The following is a 22,839-nucleotide window of genomic DNA, read 5'->3' as shown; positions in this document are numbered from 1 at the left end:
GTGTCCCTGGATACGTCCAGCAGACTAAAGTCGAGGTCACCAGTAAAAAATAAAATAAAACAAAATATCATTAGGTTTGCAAAGAAGTATTTCATGGGTCTTTCTGAACTTCACAATTTGCTTAGCAGTATTCACCTTAGCAAAATCATCATAGATTCTTAATTGTCTGGAATCCTTTTTGAATCTAAAAATGTGTAGGTACACCTCTTCACACTTGCATGCTGATAAGCAACCACAATTGAGCTTACAAAGTAGTATGGATTTAATGCTACCATGCTCTCCGTTTTTTAGAGCCACACAAGAATTATTGCGTTTAAAATTTGCTGCATGCATTTCCGTGGTGTATAAAGTGTGGTGGATGAAACATCTCTTGAATTCTTTGACACTGGCCTCTATATAATTTCCAAAGAGAATGGACTCCCCCACTGTAATTACTCTTGTTGTGTAATTCCCGACAACCCGAGCACCACTACCTACTTTGTATGATTTTAACACTGTATTGTCTTTGTCAACACTCCTTGTTAACAAGTTTGTTGAAAAGATCACAGACATCATCACTGGCATTGTTGAATAATTCAGTGTGGTGCATTAGTGTTTTTGTGTCAAAAAATCTCTGATGCGCATCAAAAAATTTGATGCGCGGCCTTGAATTATAGAGAGAAACTTTATTTTGCCCAAAATAATACTAGCATTTTAAACACACATTATGAAAACGTCATAATTTTGACGTTTTCAGACAACAGAGAGGAGTTGGTTTGCAAGAGGAGGCATTATCTTGATGGGGGAGACAAACTGTCGAGCCCGGAGGAGAAAGGGAAGGGGAAAAGGAAGAAACTGAAGAATGGTCGATATTCTGACGACGACGACGACGTATCGCTGGTAGGTAAATAAGTTTTATTACAGAAATGTCATCTATAGGCCTTGGGGATTAGTTAAATTTAAATCGTTGAAAAACTAAACTTCATTATGATTTAAAGGATCCTCAGTTGAGTCAATGTAAGAAGAAGAAGAAGAGAAAAAACACAGGTCTTAACGTCTTAATGGAACTGGAAAAGCAAGGTATTGGTGCAGTGATGTACAAATATTCACCGTATGGAAGTGCTTCTTAACATCAGTGAATTATTGTAATGTAATGTAGCCTAATATTGTCTGTCATATTGTACACCATGGGGTCGCCAACTGGCCTGCTTTGCCTGGCCTGTCAGATCATTTTGACTTTTTGCTTTCTGTCAACTTATTAAGCATATTAACAAGATTAGATTTGAGTATTCATCTCATGTTCCGCCTGCATTGTCTACTCGCTCAGGCTCATCCCCCCTGCTGACCTCTGTTGTACAGTCTTGATGTAACCCTTAACTCTATGTACATCTTCTGTTTGTCATAGGATCATGTCAGCTGAACTCAATTAATGAAACCAGGAATGAAGTAAGATCCACTAATGCAATAAACTGTCTGCACTTAATGTTCTACCTCCAATTAAAGTTTTTATTTCCTAACTCTATAGTATAGGGATAGATACAGCAATATATTCCTGTAATCTATCAGCTGTAAGCTTTGTACCCTCTAATTGGCTTCTGTAGGTATTTGCCCAGGTGTATGTGAGTCAGTTTTGTTTTTTTAATGGAATTTTTATTTTCAGTGCCATCACCCATATTGTGAGCTGTTGAGGGAGAACAACCACAGGCTGCAGAGGGAAAATGATTCTCTCAAGGCAAAAATAACAACATTGAAATGTAATGCTATTGTTGAAAACTTTTTTTTTTTTTACACAAGGGTTTTTCTGTTTTACATGTTAGCCATAAGGCTATTATGAATCCTTTGCTCAGTGCTGCCAGACGTTTTGCAGAAGATGGAGGAGTTTCTCCGCTCTGCACCAAGACCAACGACAACACCAATACCAACACCAACACCAACACCAAGACCAAGACCAAGACCAGAACCAACACTATCACCAGCACCAACAGCAGTTCCAGCACCAGCAACAGAAAACCCATCACCAGCTCCAGGTCCATCATCAGCATCAGCAACAGAGGCCCTGGGACACTCTGTAAGAATCTGTTTGACTTTATTTGTATAGGTTAAGTTACTTAGTTTCCGTTGCACTGTTTCTAAATGCATCAGCCGTACACTCGGTTATTCTAAATGCATATATATATATATCATTGAGGTAAAACGCTAGTCTGCTGTATGTTGAAGTAGATTTGTGGTAATGTTATCTACTTGCATTAAAGGTCATTCCAAAAGGACTTGTGGAGCGCTGCTCCTTCCAAAGCAACCAGAAGTTCATAAATGATCTCCTACATGGGATGTATACAAGGGAATATATGGCAGGCCATTCAGTGACTGGCCAGTCATCCAGCAGCTGCACAGAAGGAAAACCTGGCCTAGCCAAACAGGACCTTGTTGAAATAACAAGTAGGTATATAGAAATGAGAAAAGATGTTGGTTGAGTGATACCCTCATTCTCATGCTCATCTTTCGTGTATGTGTTTGTGTGTGTGTGTGTGTATTCCCACAGATGCTGCAAAGTTGAAGTTCACCTACGTAACTGATACGAACATAAAAGCATTTATACAACAAAAGCTGAACAATGCTGCCAAATTTCAGAAACAATAAATTATCAACTGTTTAAAGAAAGTTAAACTTTTGTTCTATTTTTTTAGTATTTTAGAAGTCTGTAGAAAACACTGTGTTAATGGTGGTTGTAAGCCTCATTTATGTGCAGTGAATTATTGTTACAGCACTATGGTTAAAAATGGCAACAACAAAAAGTGATACAGTTGAAAATATCCATTAGGTAAAGTACAATGACATAGTTAAAAGAACAACAAAATACTGCATAATGCAGTTATTGTAATGCAGTATATATAGTACTATGGTATCGTAATTGTAGTATTCTATAGCAAAATAAAAATATAATAAAAGTTCTGTAATTTACTTCAGTAGATTGTAGTTTATGTGGTAAACTGTAGTAGTATATAATGTAGTATACTGTAGTAAAACTGCAGTTTTCTGTAGTATACTATAGTTTACTGTAGTAGTATATATGTGGTATACTGTAGTAATAAAACTGCAGTTTTCTGTAGTATACTATAGTTTACTGTAGTAAAACTACTATAGTAAGTTTCAAAAACACTACAATATTTACTATAGTATATAGGGTGTACTGTAGTTTATTTACTATAGTAAACGATAGAATTTTCTGTAGTATACTATAGTTTACTGTAGTAAAACTACTATAGTAAGGTTCAAAAACACTACAATATTTACTATAGTATATATAGGGTATACTACACTGGAAAAAGGGTTTTAAGCCGTACTTCATCTGATTATTATTTTGTAATTCAATTCAAATAAACATTTTTTGTTTTATTTTTAAAATAACTTTTTTTTATTTCAAAATACTGTGAAATATAGATATTTTTAATTAGGAGCTCAATTAAGAAATATCCATTTTGACAAATGTAAAATTTTAAGGTTGTGTATTCAACTGATTAATAATTTTGTCATTCAATCCAAATATTTTTTTTTGTTTTCTTCCTAAAACACTGTTATATTTGATTAGGAGCTCAATTTAGAAATATTTTTTCAGACTCAGCTCAATCCTGGTGGTAAAAAGCAAACTCAGGAACCGGATGTCCTTGCAGACCTTAAACTCCATCCTATACATCCGATATGGATTAAAGCAGAGTGGATTAAAGCTGTCAGGTGATGCTTGCTTTGAGCACCAGCTGCCTGATCATGTTTTGAAGCTTTTTGGAACATCAGCTGCTTATTCATTCAAGGTAGCACCTACAGCTGAACCTGCAGTAAAGAGCCTTGACCAGAGTGACGATGACTCACTGGTTCTGTGAGCTAGGACAGTCTGTCTGTGTCTGGAGGGAGGTCTGGAGTAGGCCTAACTCTGCCATTTACATTGTTAATATAAATACTGTGTGGCGGCAGTAGCTCAGGTGGTAGAGCTGTAGGTAACCTGTAGGTTGTTGGTTCGATCCCCGGCTTCACCAAGTGGAGTATCGAGGTGTCTTTGACACTGCTGATGCTGGAAAAGAGACTTCCAACTCTCCAGCAGAAGCGCCCCTAGGTCATGAAGCGGCGAGTGCCGAGCGGGAAAAAATGATGATGATGATGTATACAATAATGTGTTATGTTTAAAAATGTTCATGTTTAAATGAGAAACAGTTGTTTGATTAAATTGTAATCTTTTTGATTGGATAAAACAAAGCAAGCTATATATTTGTCATTGGCTCAAGTTATGTAATATAGATGTGAACCATTACCCTTGTTTTTTTTAATTGGTTCAACAGAAGGCTTTTTCCAGTGTATAGTTTATTGACTATAGTAAACTATATAATTTTCTGTAGTATACTATAGTTTACTGTAGTAAAACTACTATAGTAAGGTTCAAAAACACTACAATATTTACTATAGTATATATATAGGGTATACTATAGTTTATTTACTATAGTAAACTATAGAATTTTCTGTAGTATACTATAGTTTACTGTAGTAAAACTACTATAGTAAGGTTCAAAAACACTACAATATTTACTATAGTATGTATAGGGTATACTATAGTTTATTTACTATAGTAAACTATAGAATTTTTTCATGTGGGGAGAAGCTGAAACAGCAGACGCAGCACAAGATGTCGATACAACAAGATGTTGCAGAAACGTAATTTCCCCTCCTGAATGTTTTCTCCGTGTGGTGCTTTGCATTTACAAACCGTGCGCTACGAGTGCCGGGCAGCTGTTCTGCCATCATGGTTTATGTATGCCCTGTTTACCAAGACGCTGATCCCAGCTCCGCCGACTGTGTTTGTGCTCCATATAGATACCATTTCACCTCGCATTATACTATGCACACAAATACAGCGTCGTACACTGTTTCCTGATAACCTAGCCAGTATGGCTCGCAGCGGACATTTCCTGCTATGTTGTATGATGGAGAGGAGTTCTAGTCTTCCCCCTATCTTAATAGGAGACCGAATTAAGAGCGGCTTTTGCCCCCCCCCCCAGCCCTGTAAAGAACAAAGTGGCAGAGCTCCAACGGCGAGGTTACCATCTTCCTGGGCTCTTCATCTCACTCACCTGTAAAACATAGCCATACTTTACACGCTTGTTACTGCCACGGGCCCTCTCTTTTATTTATTAGCCTGTCCGCTGTGAATGGATGGGCTTCGGCCTCAGATGTGAGCCCCTTGAAGTGAGCCTGATTTTTAGTGTAGTTTCTATCAGGCTCGGACAGGAATGCTAATGCTATCAGACAATCAGACCGCTGCCCATGGCTGGATGAGACCCTTGCCGCACGCACACGCGTGTGTCTGTGCGTGCGTGTGTATTTGTGTGTATGTGTGTAATAGAGAGCGATCGAGAGAGAGCAGAAGATGGGGAGAGAGAGAAAGAGAGAGAGTGCGAGCGACAGAGAGAAAAGTAGAATAAAGAAAGGGTAGTATTGATAAGGAAAGAAGAATTATGAAGAGAGAGAGAGAGAGAGAGAGAGAGAGAGAGAGAGAGAGAGAGAGAGAGATAATAATAAGGGGGAGGAAATACAGAAAGGGAGTAAGTGTAAGAGACAGTTAAAGAGAGAGTGTAAGAGAGGGAGACAGGGGGATTGAGGGAGACTGATGTGAGTAAGACATTGGATGTGGCAATTGAGCCGTTCCCTCTAGCTTGTTAAAAGCCTCTCTAAACAACACAGTAGAGTGTTGGTTCTCAACCCGAAGCTTAAAAACAAACATGAACCCTTCTCCTTCAAACACGCTCTGAATGAAACGTTCTGAAAAACAGGAAGATTATATCCCGCCAGGGTCTTAGGGGTTTGGAACCGCCAGACAGACAGACAGCCGGTGATGTCACTCTACATCTTCAGAAAGAGCAAGCGAGAGGGTGGTGGTTTGGCACATGAGGAAACATGAACGTAGTCCTGTCATGCAAGACAGCTTTATTGATATATTCCACCCCAAGTCCATTCATAGTGTTTTACAGAGGATGAAATCATGGAAAAACATTGAAAGGAAAATCATTACAATAAAATAGAAAAGGAGAGGCGACCATGGGCTATATTTATTTTTCTTAACTGAATGATTTTAAAATGTTTGCTTGTTATATTATGTGTCTCAGTTATGGCACCCTTTGCACTCCTGACCATCCCTGGAAGGATGGGAGCAGTACGGTCTTGGCTCGTATGACCGGGTTGCTCGAGTCATAACAAAAGCATCCATTCTGATCAGCATTTTGATCCTTGACAATAAAGCCAAGAATTCCATAATAAAGGTTCTGCCGAAATCCCAAAGCAAGCAAAGTCTCCTAGTCCAATTCCATGGTTCTCTCCGCCGTCGTGCTCATATCATACCGGACTTGGAAGTAGTGAACAATTGTTTTCGGTTCCCAGGCCAGAGTATGTTTCCTGCATGATGCCCCGCTACGACTGCCCCCTACACAATAAGAACATGCTCTCTGATTGCCGGTGCCCGTATATGCAATCCTATAAGTGTCTGAACCGAACCCAAGCGTTCTGCTCAGCGGGGTTTGTGAGTCTTATGCGGACGGTGAGGTGGGTAGAAGAAAGGCTTTAGTGCACTCTCTGTTCTCCGAGATAATGAATGCTTTGTCAGGGAGAATCCATCACCGGTCACCTCGAGGGGGAGGAAATGTCAAGGAAAGTTATGTTTTTTTGGCTTTTAACCCACGTGACCCATCCCCGGCAAAGTAATTGAAGTACAGAAAATGTCATGTTGTTGCACTCCATCTGTTTGTATGGCTGTCTCGCGGGATAAACAGAAAAATCGCCGTGGCAACACAACAAGCCGATGTGTCTGCTTAGATCAGGGAGGAATGGGAGGGGGGGGGGGGGGGGGGGGGGTTGGATGGTGTTCTGTACAATGCATCCTCCGTGCGGCAGCGAGAGGGGGAAAAGAAAAATAACTCCATCGATTTCTCGGTCCTTCTTCTATTTGTGTACCTTTTGATGCTGCGGTGCTTCCCTTTTGAATACAGCTCAAAGTTGCCTTCTTGTCAATTCAATATCATGCAAAAGCCCGGAAATGCAAGGTTTGAGGCAGGAGCCTGCGATGGATGAAAGCACCTCAGCATCCTCTACGATACAGAGGGGAGCAATAGAAGAGTCGTTCGGCAAACATTCTCGTTGCACAGCCTGCCTCTCTCAAGGTGTTCCTCACATCAACGCCACAGATGAGGAAATTAAACCTCAATGTCATGTTTTCATTTGGTTTGATTTGATTGGTTAATATCTGTGCTGTGTTAAGGTTGATAATAGGCCATGAACATTACAGTGATGTGCAGAATAGTGAAACTTCTATGAATATTTCTTCAGCAAAGGACTACCTGAAAATGTTGTAATATATTAACATTCATCCGACTAAGTCAATTAAATATTATTTGCCCTTACAATCTCAATGGGCTGAACAGTCCATATATTTATGACAACCCCCTGAACCTAGCCCCCTAAAGGGCAAGGAAAACCTCCCTTAATTGACCAGGAAGAAATCTTTCAAAGGAACGCAGAGTTGGGAATCCCTCCTTCCAGGGATGGTTAGAAGTGCAATGGGTGCAGTAATTGGCCCACATAGTACGAAAATAAATAAATAAATCAGTAGCTAACAGTTATGGTTAACATCTTGATAATCAGAACTGTATTGATAACAGACCACCTGAACATTTCTATTATCTTTCCCTCTCGGTTATCTCACCAACAAGAGCAGAAAGTAGCAAGTGCTGGCTGTTTCACGTTACATCTCGTCTTTCTGCTGATGCCTCACGCCATCGCTCTGTCCCCTTCTGCCGCGGTAACGCAGCACATCTCTCCGCAGCGGGATTAAAAAAAAGGATTATTTTATCTTATTTTAAGTGCCTTTAAGAAAATGATGACAAGCGCCATTTCAACACGACTCCCGGACCCTGTGACCGTGTCCGGGTAAGGGCCGTTGAAGACGGCTGGATGAATTGAGGGCTCCATCTAATTGGACAGCGGCTGGATCGGCGCTGTAGCTCAGTGATCCGTGGCCAGACCCCCACTCCCCTCCTCCGCCCAAGAGGAGATCCCAGGGCTTGAATGAATGACACCTCCAGGTTTTCATCCATCTCTCGGTGCTGCTCAAGCATAGCTCCCCCCCCCACCCCTCCACGTAGGGCCGGTGGCAGCCTCCAGCCCCCCCCCCCCCCCCCACCCCTTCCCCTCACCTCGCTCCCTGCCCCCAGGCATCGCAAATAGCCTGTCAGCGTCACGGCTAACAGGGGCTGGGAATCTCGGTGTTGTCGGCCCTGCATGGGCCCCGACATTCCTGGTGTGAGTAATGAGTGAGCACAGGACTTTATCTTTCCCCTCTTGTTCTCTGTGTTGTTTGACTTCCCCGGCCGCCGACAGTGTAAACGCACACTGGGGTCGGAGTTCAGCGGTGGAATTTATTGACCCGCAGTGAGGAAAACCTTGGAAGATAGAGAGGAGAAATAAGTTGGGTGCTTAAAGGGCTGAACTTGATGGGAAAACTTGAGGTGGGAGGGGGTGAGTGAATGCTAGTGGGCGTGTGTGTGTGCGTTTGTGTGTGTGTGAGTGTGCGTGTGTGTGTGATGGAAACAGTGTTGATGAGCCTCATTTTTTTTCATCCAAGTATCGCATAATGGGAAACATACAATGATTTGATTCAAGCGTTTTGATTTGGGAAGATACACAGAGAGAGAGGGAGGGAGGGAGGGAGGGAGGGAGGGAGAGAGAGAACCGAGAGAGAACAGAGAGGAGAGTGAACGAATGAGCAAGAGAGAGAGAGAGAGAGAGAGAGAGAGAGAGAGAGAGAGAGAGAGAGAGAGAGAGAGAGAGAGAGAGAGAGAGAGAGAGAGAGAGGGGAGAGAGAGAGGGGGAGAGAGAGAGAACAGAGAGAGAACAAAGGGAGAGAGTGAACGAATGAGCAAGAGAGAGAGAGAGAGAGAGAGAGAGAGAGAGAGAGAGAGAGAGAGAGAGAGAGAGAGAGAACCCAGAGAGAAACGAGAGAGAGAGAACTGAGAGAGAGCAAGAGAGAGAGTGAGTGAGAGAGGATTTGCAATCTTGAGTAATTGTTCCCTGGAATGAAATTGATTCACACCCAGTGAAGCATGAAATAACACTGGCAGCTGACACAGGCTCTTGTGCCTGAAACACAACATGCTTCTAATAGGAATAATCAGCCCACTTTTTGCAGTTGAAGAATACTAACACATTACAGTACTTCTAGGCAATCATTAGGCAGGTATTGTTTGGCAAGTAGGGCTTTTGTTGGAAGAACGAGTGACTATATTCTGCTCGGAAAAAGGGAAAATCTGCAATGTTTTTTATAAACATTCGAGACTGATAACATTGCGTTGTGTAGCAGTGATGCACATTCCCACATTTGCCACTCTGGTTTCATTGTCTTAGCGTAGCTATTTTTAAGTGTGATAGGAAGATGAATGGATCTCTATAGCATTCAGGCTAGGTTGTTTTGATGCTAGCCATATTTAGGTGTCTCACCACACCTACACTTCACTACAATGGATTTTGAATAAATATGTTAGAGAAGTGGTTTATCTTACAGTTCAATTTGTTCCGGAATAACAAGGATGTAAGGAAACAAACATACATTTAAGGTACTGTTTTGGACACGTTACTTATATGTATTTTGTCAGGACATGAGAACATTGATTTTAACAACATGCCTAGTAGGGAGGGCAAGTGCTGTGAATAAAAAAAAAATTCACATCTTGGCAGAAATATAAGGACGTAGAGAGACAACACAAGCAAGAACGTGGTGAACACAATGGTGGCTGAGATGAACTGAAGCTGAGGGGGAGCTGGAGGGAGTTAAGATAACGGGGATTAGGGGACTAACGAGCGACAGGTGAGAATGATCAGTGGGCTGCGAAACCACGACAATGATGAGTCAACCACGTATATCATAAGAATTTATAATGAACAAGATATCGCCTGAGCTGTGCTGTTCATTGGGACGTATGCACCAATGCCGCCGCCATCTTGCAGCGGGAAAGCACCCACCTGAATGAATGAACATCCGATGGGGCAGAGGCCCTTCAAAATCACTCAAAATCGCCTTCTTTTTAAGCAATCTTCAAGCGGGTTGGTTTCTGACACACTTCAGAGGTGTTTGTGGTAATGATAGTAAAAAATAAATACGATACAAGAAAAAATACAAGATCTATATATATTTTGTCATTCAGGTGGGTGGTTACCCCGCGGCAAGATGGCGGCTTTGTTGAGGCATGCTTAGAAGCCGTATGCGATATCTAGAAAGTATATATATCGATGCACGTTGATGACTGGATACACAGAAAGCTGTTTGCTGTAGTATATCCATTTTGCAGCCATCTTGAAGGAAAATTCACGGAAAAATAGTGGAAGGGCCACAATCCATTTTTAATATACCCATTCATCCGTGGGATTCGACATCTTCAGTTAAAAAAGCCATTTCGCTTTTTCCTCCCCAGTTCTGATGAACTTAATCCTTTTGCTGAGCCATGGACGATAATGAACCCTCGGAGTGAACGCTTCAAACTAACTGAATGTTCCCCTGGACTCGGAGGAGATGACTGACAGGAAGTCTGAGGGCTCTGCTGCACCCATTACAAAAAAAACCAAGCAGAGGTTTCGATGTTCATCGTCTGGGATTCTGCCCTTCTGGAGTAAATTATACCTTCTAATGCTTCTATTATCGCGTGTGATTGAGAGTAAATTATATGCACTCTCGAGCCATTACATATCCTTTCCTCGGCTCTGCGTCGCTTCAGCGGAATCTGTTCATAACGGCCTGCTTCCACCTCCAGTTTCATTTTTATGTCGGAGCCACACTGCAGTTGAATGGCCCCTTCATCAGTATCTCTTCAGCGTTCAAGAAACTCCCGCTATTTAGGAAGGGGTCTTTTGACTCAGAATACTAGTGCATAGTGGGTAGCCCCTTCCGGGTCCAGTGTGTCTCTTGAGAATGTGGAGACACCGGGCTGAGCTACACCTCCACCAGGCGGAGCCCAAAACATCTGGGGCCTGGATCCCCTTCCCTGAATCCCCATCCTCTGTCCCACACCACCTGGCCCTTAAGCCCGACCCACGCGTCCTCTCCCCGTGTCATATCTCATCTCACCAGCCGCCAGAGCTGGTGAGATGAAGCCAGAGATAAATGTTTGTAAGAAGCGGCGTCTTGCAGGTTGCTGTATATTATGCAAGCATAGATCACTTTACCGCTTCAGTGGAAATCAATAGCGCCGATTGGCTTTGCTTTGGGAGCGACTGGGGGAAGCTGAGCTCGCAGAGAAGAGCGAGAGCATGTGACGAGAATCCAGAGCTCCCACCAGAATAACTCAGCCTAGTCGTTGCTCCCTACAGAAGTTATTTTTCTACGATACAGTGTGTTAAGCACTTGTTCTTTTCTGGGAGATTCTGTCGTTTTTCAAGTTCATTCATTCAAAGGAGATGGCACGCACGCACGCACGCACGCACGCACGCACGCACGCACGCACGCACGCACGCACGCACGCACGCACGCACGCACGCACGCACGCACGCACGCACGCACGCACTCATGCATTCATTCACTCACTCACTCACTCACTCACTCACTCACTCACTCACTCACTCAATCACTCACTCACTCAATCACACAAACAGAAAGACACGCACACACTTTTGAGAAGATGCCACACTGTATATATTGCATCAATGTGTGTTTCCTGGTACACATTGGAATACAGGCCTGTTCTGATAGTGAGTTACCAGCTGTTTCGTCACACCAAAGGAGAGGACATACTTTGGGGAAACGCAGTGCTGGAGAATCCCTGACCCTGTGTGTACAGGTGTGTTATCCGTTCGGTCGGTCAGCCAATGGAGCCCTTGGCCCTGGCAGTGTTAGAGGCTTACTTGGCCCAATGAATCACCTATCGATCCCCTATTTCTAGAATTGCTATCGACGTACCGTATCAACAGAGAGAAACATGCAGGATCAAACCCCGGCCCCAACGCTGCTATTTTGGAAATATGTTAATCGGATCATGATACAATTTTGGTACGGGTGGGAATTAAAGTGGCAAATTTCGGATGGTTTTGTGGGGGCCATTCCTTGGTCTCCTCAGACTTTCACGTGCACATGGCCTGCGGTCAGGAATGGGTGCTGATCATTGGAGCCATGCGGTGAAGGTAGTTATTTCAGCAAGAAATTAGTGGCCAAAATCCATATGCATACGCTTCAATACCACTCGATAATTACTGGACATTAACACACAACAAGCATAAAATACAGAGTCTGTTTTGAAGGGATAAAGACCTTTAGGCCAGAGATAGTGTCTGTAGAACGGGCAGAATGTCACGTTGGGGGGGTCTCCGGTGGGAGTCCACACTGTGCTAGCTGCCGATGGAGGAGGGTACTGGATCCTGGTGGTGCAGATCTGATATCTGAATCAATTAAGCACATTGTGGATTTATAGATGTTGACATACATACAATCGCTCCATTGACTTTGTGTGTGTCTGTGTGTACAGAGGGAATAAAAGGGGGAAGAGAGGGAGTACATACTGACCTATAAATTGTGTATGTTAATGTCAGTGTTTTTTTTTGCATTGCACACAAGGTCTGTGTGTGTGTCTTTCATTGTGTTTGTGTGTGTTTGTGTGTGTGTGTGTGTTTGTGTGTGTGTCTGTATGTGTGTGTGTGTGTGTGTGTGTGTGTGTGTGTGTGTGTGTGTGTGTGTGTGTGTGTGTGTGTGTGTGTGTGTGTGTGTGTGTGTGTGCATGTGTTTTAATGTGGTCCCATTGGTATACAGTCATCATGTCATCATGCACATGCAGCAGCCTACCTATTGATGAGTGTGTGTCTGTATGCGTGTGTGTGTGTGTGTGTGCGTGTGTATGTGTGTGTGTGTGTGTGTGTTTGGTGTAGTTGTAAGTGTGTGTATGTGTGCGCGTGTAAGTACGAGTGCATGTGTTTTAATGTAGTCCCGTTGGTATAAATGCATCATGTCATCACGCATGAGCCTATTCATGTGTGTGTGTGTGTGTGTGTGTGTTAGTGTGTGTGTGTGTGTGTGTGTGTGTGTGCGCACGTGTGTGTCTTTGTGTGTGTGCGCGCTGCTTGCCTGCTGAATGTGTTGTACCACAACCACATTTACTGTAGATCTAACATAGTGTGTTTACATCATGACAGTGAGTGACCTTTGTAGGTACGATGAAAGCAAGTCACATGAGATTAAAAGTAAAGAAAAATGGTGTGCCTTGAGTGGTCGTGTGTTTCTGTGTGTGTGTGTGTGTGTGTGTGTGTGTGTGTGTGTGTGTGTGTGTGTGTGTGTGTGTGTGTGTGTGTGTGTGTGTGTGTGGTTGTGTGTGTGTGTGTGTGTGTGTGTGTGTGTGTGTGTGTGTGTGTGTGTGTGTGTGTGTGTGTGTGTGTGTGTGTGTGTGTGTGTGTGTGTGTGTGTGTGTGTGTGTGTGAGAGGAGGGGCTGATGTGGTTTGCAGTTGCCAAAGATTGGAAGCAGATGCTGCCCAGAAACCTCATATATTCATTTGTAGAATATATTACTTTTACAAAATCCTGACATTGAATATTTTCTATATTGCTATATGTTAATGTATTCTCCTTTTGCCCTTTGACACAGCGTTGATATCTTCTATTCCTGATAGACACTGTGAGTGCATGTGTCTCTGAACTTTCCTTAGCTTAAAATCATCTTGGATGAGCATCATACCGCATAAAGCGTTTACACGTTGTGTATGATTCTGTGTTTGTGTGTGTGTGTGTGTGTGTGTGTTAGGGGGGAGGATGTGTGTTAGGAGGGGGATGCCCTCCCCCCAGTGTGGGAAAGTCTTCTTTGGAGACATCTAGGGGTTGGGGGGGTTGGGGGGGGGCTGGGGTAGGGTGGTGACATCGGCGGCAGCGGGGCCTGGCGGAGATACCGTGAAAATGATTAGGGCGTGACCCGCGTGGTGTTGTCTCTCTGGCCTTTCACTGCGCCTGACAATCACATGAAGGGACCCCTCTAATGAAATCAACAGAGCCACACGGGGGGGCTAATGAAGACAAACACGCCCGTATCCAGGTGCAGCTGGCGGGTGGGTGGGTGGGTGGGGGATAGACGGCGGGAGCCTCATCAATGGGGCCACTATATTCATACACAAACCTCCGCTAAGTGAGCGACAAGGATGACGAAAACAACAACAACAATGGCGGTGACGCCGCGACAGAGCGCCGTGTCCTCTTCACCGGACGCCCAGGTCATCTCAGCTTCATGGCTGCTGCACTGTGTGTTGTGCGATTAACTGTAGATGTTGTATGGACATCCTGGCCCCGTAATGCACACACTTATTGTATGTTGTACGTCCTTGCACTTAGAAACAGTACTTACTACTGTGTGTAGCATCTTACCCAACATATCTCTGTTGTATTCGGGGAACGGGTAAACCTAGTGTTAATGGCACTTGGTTCTATGAACATCCTCACTGTACCGACAGAGATATATTGTTGTTTCTCTTTCTTCTGACAAATGTACTTATTGTAAGTCGCTTTCGAAAAAAGCGTCTGCTAAACGCCCTGAATGCAAATGTAAATGTAAATCACAAGCAATAAATCCAATCAGTGCAACCGATTCCCAACGGACCTCCCCCCAAAACTGCTACCTGATCCCCCGCAAACGCTCGGGTATTTATTCAGTCCCTAAACATTGTTGGCATTTCAGAGTTTGAAATGTCATGCTGGGCTTTAGCGGAGCTCGTTGAGACGACCTTGTCTTCGACCAGTTAATGAGGCATCATGGATGCTGTCCCCTTCCCCTCGTCTTCATTAACGCCCTCTGATTTGGAAGCATATATACCCCCGTAAAAATACATTTGAATGAATGGCGGGAGAGCGGTCGTTTGCCCCTGTGGTCTGCCAGGTGTCATGGCGGTGGACAAGCGGCGCTATAACTCCACGCCGCCCGGCGTGCTTTAATGTGATCCTATTTATCTCCATGGTAATCGTGCTGTGTGTCTTTCTCCCCCCCCCCCCCCCCCTCCCTCCCTGCCCATCTCCACCCATTTATTTTCTTTTTCGTTCCGACTGTTTTCCTTTACGGAGCCGAGTGCAGGAACATGGCTCAGGTTATTATTGGTGTTTATCCCCCTGTCTGGGCTCCAGCTGAGATCCCAGCTGCTGAATCACAGTGCTAATCGACCCGTAGTTGACTGCTAAAAGCCTAATTAAGCAAAGTGTTTGCTCTGTGTTGTGCTTCTCTCTCCGTTTCCCCTAATACTAGAATAAAGGTTGAAACGGGTAAAACACAAAAACAGAGCTTTGATCTCCGTTATTCTTTAACCAGGATCAAAGATTTGTTTTGGCCTGTCTGGAGGGGGGGGAGATATGGGGAGAGAGAGAGAGAGAAAGAGAGAGAGAGAGAGAGAGAGAGAGAGAGAGAGAGAGAGAGAGAGAGAGAGAGAGAGAGAGAGAGAGAGAGAGAGAGAGAGAGAGAGACGGGGCATGGGGGGCTGAGGGCCCCTTGTCCCTACGGACGACAGGCGACAGATCATCCTTGGGGCCCCAAAGGCTTGGTCACCTGCCTTTCGCCCCGCCAGGCTGGGGGCCACTTCAGTGCGTAGCATAAAGGTTATATTATTCTACATTTTTATACTGTCCTCAAGCAGGAACAGCCAGCCTGGAATGCCTCTCATTGTATGATGCAGAATGAACCCATCAGGGTTTAACGGTGGAACAGATGATTAGCGCTAATGAGCTGTCACTTAACGCGGTCTTCAGATGATGGATGTTCTCAGCGAATCATCTAACGTCAAAACGTGCCCATCTTCACTGATGTGTAGGAGGCGGGTCTTAAGGCTGATTGCTCTCTATACCCTTCCCCTTTTTCAGGTGCTGGTTGGTTTTTCTCTTAATGTTGAAACTCAAACACAAGGGCTGCAGCTTCCTTTCCACGTTGCTATATTATATAGAGGAGGCATTATCATGGAGTGTGTTTGTTTCCTATGTTAACACAGGACTCCACATTTGTGATAACTCGACATATCGTTGGTGAGCAAGGATACCCATCAACCACGGGTCTCACATGTCAAAGATTCCCGGAGTCAGTTCCACCGCGTTTCTCCATCTCCGGGCACCTCGCAGGCTACGTGCCTGGAATGAACATTACCCCGCAGTTCCTCTATCCACCAGTAGGGGGCACTGACACGTCACACTACCCAGCCAATCAGTTAAGCTTGTCTGGCCCACAGAGATGTTTGCAGTAATTTAGCTTCACTGCCAATATATAAATAGGAATTCTGCTGTTAGCACAAAAGAGTGGAGAGGAAAACACACCACTGAATGAATGTGAATTGCTCCCCTGCTCCCATTTCAACATCAAAGTAATCAAGAAAAACAAGCTTTTTTAATCGAAAGTATGCAATTAGAATAAAGCAGGAGGCAGCCCCTGCCAGAATAGAGAAGAGAATGCATGGGTAAAGAGATAGAAGGAGCACAGCCCAACTATCGGGCGCGGGTCCGGCCTGATACTGTATCACACGTGGTTCACATCTCCGTTCTCTGGTCAGGGGAGGCAGCGGAGAAAGAGTCGGAGCAGAATCACTGCGGGTAGCTTCAAGGGCAAAGGAGCTACTGCCAACCATTCAGGAGGGCAGAGACACCGATCGGTGGCAACAGGGCCTTCTGGAATCATATGGCTTTCATAAATCAACCGTAGCACATGGTACGCACATCCACTCTGTCGCTTAGTGTGGGACCGCAGGCTCGCTGGAATAGCGGCTGAGCTAGCCCAGCGGTACGGTTTTGCTTAGTTTCAGTTTTTGATCATCGGTGTGTAGGAAATAAAGTGGTGTTCTGCATTGTACTGCCCCAGGGAGACTGTGTTATTGTATGGGAGGTGCATGCTACCATGTTGGGTAGATAAAAGACAGAACGATAGCTAATGTTGTAGCATGTTCCCCTGCTCTCTTCTTTATACAACCCTCCCCCGCTCAACACGCCCCTCTCACACACATACACACACCGACACAACACCACAGATACCAAAATCCACCCCCACACATAGACACACACACCAGCACCCCCCCACACACACTTCTAAAGCCACTATCTATAGGCACACACACCCCATGCTGTCCTATCCTATTGGGTGTCATAACAATGCTAAACATTGGGTCACTATAGTGTGTTCTGGAAACCATCCAGGCTGAATAGTTGTTTTTGTTTCCCTGAACAATGGCCCAACTAGAAGGTAGCAAACAGCTGGACTATGGCCTAGGTTCCTGTGCCCTGAAGCACCCACATACACACGCGCACGCACACACACGTGCACGCACGCATGCACACACATGCACGCACGCACGCACGCACGCACGCACGCACGCACGCACGCACGCACGCACGCACGCACGCACGCACACACACACACACACACACACACACACACACACACACACACACACACACACACACACACACACACACACACACACACACACACACACACACACACACACACACACACACACACACACACACACACTCCCAGCAGGACTCTGTGACACCAGTCCTGGACTGGTGGGGTCCTCAGGGGTTTCCTTGTCTTTCATTTTCCACCCTGAGGTTTTCCCTGAGGATAATGATGCTTTAACCTGATCCCCTCTTGTTGGTCTGTATGTAAACCTCTTCATCTTTGACTCATTTCATTTCTTTGTCAAGCTTTGCTTCTTTCAACATAGTGTTTCGTTGGCTGTAATCAAACAACAAACCCTTTCCCCGATACTTTATCGAGGTGTTTATCCTTTGTCCTCAACCGACCATCGGGTGTTCCAGATAAGCACAGATGTTGAATTCAATAAAACATTCCTTTTGACATTATCATGAAATACGCTGTCAAGGTTTCAGGTTTGGCATGTTTTTAGGCTATTGGAGTGATTATACTCTCAGCTGGAGCTGATAACAGTATACTAGCGGCTTGAACTATACAGCTAAATTGCTAATTCTACTTTCTCCTTTTTTTGTTTTGATTGTTTTTAAAATCATGTTGTATAGCCTTTACATGTAGGCTATGTACAGTACGTGCACTGATAGGATATACATTAACTTATGTTTACTGGGTACCACATTCCGGACTGAGGTTATGATACAGGCAATTTCTGTATCTCTATTTTCCTGTGATTTATATTAAATCCCACCTTTCCCATACTCCCAGTCTCTGGTGAATGGTCTTTAGCATCGCGGCGTCGCGGCGCAGGCCCCGGGACACAAGCTAGCTCTCCGAACTAACACAACAGTCCAACCGAACTGGAGTGAAGAGAATAGCTCAAGGTGGAGCAGCCTAGTTTCCCCCCAGTGTGTGTATAGGTCAACTCCCCTCTCCGCAGGGATAGACTAAACAGCTGTCATTTAATATCGATTTCTTCCCTCAGGCCAGTGGAAAAAGCAGGCAGGAGAAACGCTCCCAGGATTGGTGATGTGGGCAGAAAATGAGGCCGGGGTGAGTCAGTTCTGCATTCATCTCTTGATTGAACTGATGCTACAGTGGTGAGGTCTATTATTCGTCCAAGTTGTATACGCTCTGTCAAACGTTCACTACTCTTATCACAAAACGCTATAGCTCTCTTAGATTGTGCCTTGATTCGTGAAGTACAACATGTTGTTCTTTTCTTGCACGTGCTACACTTACTTTGCAATAAAGCGCATTCTGAATGATCAAGGAAATCCAAGCTAGAAGGCTCTTTGATACTGTCGTTGTGATTACATAAAGATAATTAAAGCTGCCTTGACATTGACTGATGTGGTTTAAAATAACAACTTACATTGTGACACTCACAGTGGTGAGGAAAATAGGCTGTTAAGCACAATTGAAAGTGATGCGTGTGATCCTGATATGAACAGTAGACATCATGTGTTTGTTTATGTCTCGCTGGCACTCGACAATGATGAGGATTACACAGCTCTGAGACGCAGTCTTTGGTTAACTGACTCACATGTATTATGTATTTGTGACACACGGATCTCTGACGAACGGAGTCTTTCTCTGCTGGCACACACACACAAACACACACACACACACGCACATGCACGCTCGCATGCTCCACGCATGCCACATTAAACCACAATTCTCTTAGAAACACATACATTTTATCACTTTCCCTGCATGCACACAAACACAACAATGGAGACATACACATGCATCCAAACACACACACACAAACACACACACACACACACACACACACACACACACACACACACACACACACACACACACACACACACACACACACACACACACACACAAACACACAAACACACACACACACACACACACACACACACACACACACACACACACACACACACACACACACACACACACACACACACACACACAAACACACACAACCCTATCTCTTACACAGAGTGTTTCCCTTTGCATACACACACAGACCCACACACACGCTCACCCATCGCAGAGGGCCTGGAGTGTTAATTAACTTGAAGTTCCAACAACCAGTGGAGGTAGGAGTGGTCCATTTCCCAGGTCATGTTCACCAAATTGCCAAATTGCTATTTGAATATGATGTTGCACAGCAATCCACTGTAGAACAACGGTGGTTTACCCAGGTGTGTTTCAATTTAGAAGTCCAAACGATAGCATGCCTGAAAACAGAATGTAATTAGCCAGGCAGAAATGCAGCGAACACTTTCCCTGGAAAAAGTGTGGTTTAAGAACATTATTGTTACAAATTAAACAGTTCTCTCTGTGAAATAGGAATTAAGAACTACTCTTCAAGCTTATGCAAATGTAGTGGGAGGAACGGAATCGCAATACAGTTTTTGAAACCTTCTATCACCTCGCAGTCGCACTACGGAATATAGGGAAATAATGCAAAATGAAGGCAAAGGCAGTTTAAACTTATCAATGCATGATTGCGAATGAACTCCTGCACACTGTCTCACTTGCAATAATAGATTGATTTGCGACATTGGCATACCTTCGGCTCAGGCCCCGAACTTAATTCCATGTTTGGATATCCACCTCTATTTGTAAAGAAAATGGAAATGCATCGGGGATCACTGGTTCCACGCCAATTTAGACCAGGAGAAGAACGCCAGTTGGGTAACACATACCCGCTTGCACTCTCTCCCCTAGGGCTACTGGAACTGCGGTGGTGCCACACAGCGCAATAACACCATGAAGACAAATGATTTCCCCCATCCCCATACAGGTAAAACATCCCCATCCACAGCATTGTCGTAATCACTAGTGTATCCACACGTATGATCTACGATATGTTGTGTGCTTGCATACAACATGCCAACATATTATGCATAGCAAAATTTGCTTGCATATGAAAAACAGCAGAAAATGAAAAACCGCTAAAACATTGTGAGGCTTACTCCGTTCCTGCTCTTCAAACATTGGCTCCCCAGGGACCTTATGATGAACAACTTCTGAGCATTTTCTTGCGATTCCTTGCGCTAAATACGTCCGGTATATTTTCTATTCATTGTTTTCTGAATGTACTTTTTTGCTAAAGATGAATCTGAGGGCATCCATGTCCAGCTCTGTGTGCATATGTACATATGTTATCAGAGTATTTCACCAATGGGACCATTTATAAAAGTATGCATTGATGCTGCATGCATTATTGTGAGGCCTCGATGTATTTTCTATTCCAGGGTTCCAGATACATTTGTTATTGTGGTTAACCTTTCTATTTCCTGCGGTAGGTTCATCCATGGATTGAACCTACTTATTATGTACATTTTCTGACTGCAATTACTTCTCGGGGATTTTAGGATCTATTTATAGGGACCTACTTCATTTAATGTATGGAGTCCTGATAAGGTAGAGGTCATTTTGATTATTGTAATATGTATATATGCATACATTGATGTCATATTTTACCATTCAGATTTAGTTAGGCCATGTTAGGTTATATTTATTTATTGATACAGATTCATCACTTTCCATGTCTCCCTACATTGGATAGATCAATTGAAGGTCTATACTTGAGGTCTTTATGCTATTGGCCATTATAATCAATACAATTTGAAGTAACATAATAATAACATCACACAAGTGTTTTCAAATTCTAAGCCTTGTGAATCTCTTAAACTGGAAGAGGGATTGCGAACCCCCTGACTTTCTTGCCCCTTTCCTGTATCGAACAAACCAAGATGAGGCTTTGCAATCAACAATGAGCAACTCAAACATCGTGGCCCTTGGGAAACTTTTGTTCGGTCATCATACAATTATTTGGTAAGTCATACATCTAGATTAATTAGAAACAGCATACATAAATGTTATCCAATAATGTTCTTCTGTGGTACATGTTACAGTCACACATGTGGAATGCAGAAACATAAATGTTTCCATCATGTTATCACGCAGCATGTGAAGGCTTTGGTTAGATGCGATGCTGCGATCACAGCTGGATACTTTGCTCATCACTCAATTCTCCTCATCTCCACGTAGCCGTGAGTACAACTTCAAACAACCAGCGGCCATACCACTCGTCATTAACCTGACGCGCTTCATTACCTTCACGGCTTGGCAGTATATAAAGAAAGTCACGCCATTGAGTCAACATGGACAGCTCTGAGCAGCCTAGGTGCGCCCTGTCTGATCCTATGAGTGACCCGGACGTCATCATCGCTATTATCCTCGTTGTTCATCTGCACACATCATTACATCACCTCGGTAGCCACCCATAAAATACTGCTGGTTGTTCGATACTATTACGCTGTCGCAGACGAGCCAGGCACCAGACTCGGGGCCATTCAAATCGCTGTTTAGGATTGGCACAGATTGAGGCCAGGCAAAGACCCAATCAGAAACATCAGCAGCATGTGTTTCAGCATGATGCTCCAGTGGTTTGATATTAGTATTTGGTTAATCAAGAAAAAGGCCCATGAGTCTGGACTAAATAAAACAAATCCCTTACGTGGGATTTGTGTTATTTTAATAATTACTAAATGCGGTTTCCCTGTGTATGGAAACAATCACTCGATACAGACTATGGAATGTTTACATGGATGGTGTTGTCAGGGGCAGAACATGTTGCCATGGAGAAGCCATGAATAATGCATGACATAAATAAATACAATTAGCTGTTCATGAGAGCGGGAAAGAACACATAAAACATTGCGCTGACACGGCCGTGCAACCACTGCAGCAAGCGGTGCTCAAATGTGAATGTAGCGCTAGTGAACGCCTTCCAGAGCAGGGACCTCATTAAGGCAGGTTAAGGCAACCCACTAATGGCTGCTCTCAGAGCTAATAACACAGGGTCACCTAATATTTCACAGTGCTTTGTTCCCTTTATGCCGCTGTTTATCATGTATTATTAATAGCCAGGTATCGTGGAAGCGCTTGCCTGTAATCATGATATTTCCCTCGGTCCGAGTTATGCGAGCACCACTCCATGTGTTATCCGGTGAGTTATTGCAGGGAGAGCCTCCCTTGTCTTATTAGTGTTTTAGCAATATTCACGTCGGACGAATAACAAACTGGTGTCAAGCTGTCTCCGTGTGCCCGCCTGCGTGTGTTTGTTTTTGTGTGTTGTGTGTTTTTGTGTGTGTTCTTGTGTGGCATGTGTATGTTTTCGGGTGTCATGGTTGTGTTTTTAGTGTGTCATGTGTGTGTTTTTGTGTGTCATGTGTGTGTTTTTGTGTGTCATGTATGTGTGATATTGTGTGTCATGTGTGTGTTTTTGCTGTGTCATTTGTGTGTGTGTGTGTGTGTTATTGTGTGTCATGTGTGTGTTTTTAGTGTGTCATGTGATTGTTTTTGTTTGTGTTTTCTGTGTGAGATGTGTGTGTTTTTGTGTGTCTTTAGACCTCATGTGTGTGT

Source organism: Gadus chalcogrammus, chromosome 14 (genome assembly GCF_026213295.1).
Source record: "Gadus chalcogrammus isolate NIFS_2021 chromosome 14, NIFS_Gcha_1.0, whole genome shotgun sequence".
Classification (NCBI taxonomy): Eukaryota; Metazoa; Chordata; class Actinopteri; order Gadiformes; family Gadidae; genus Gadus; species Gadus chalcogrammus.
This window is presented reverse-complemented; position numbering follows the sequence as displayed.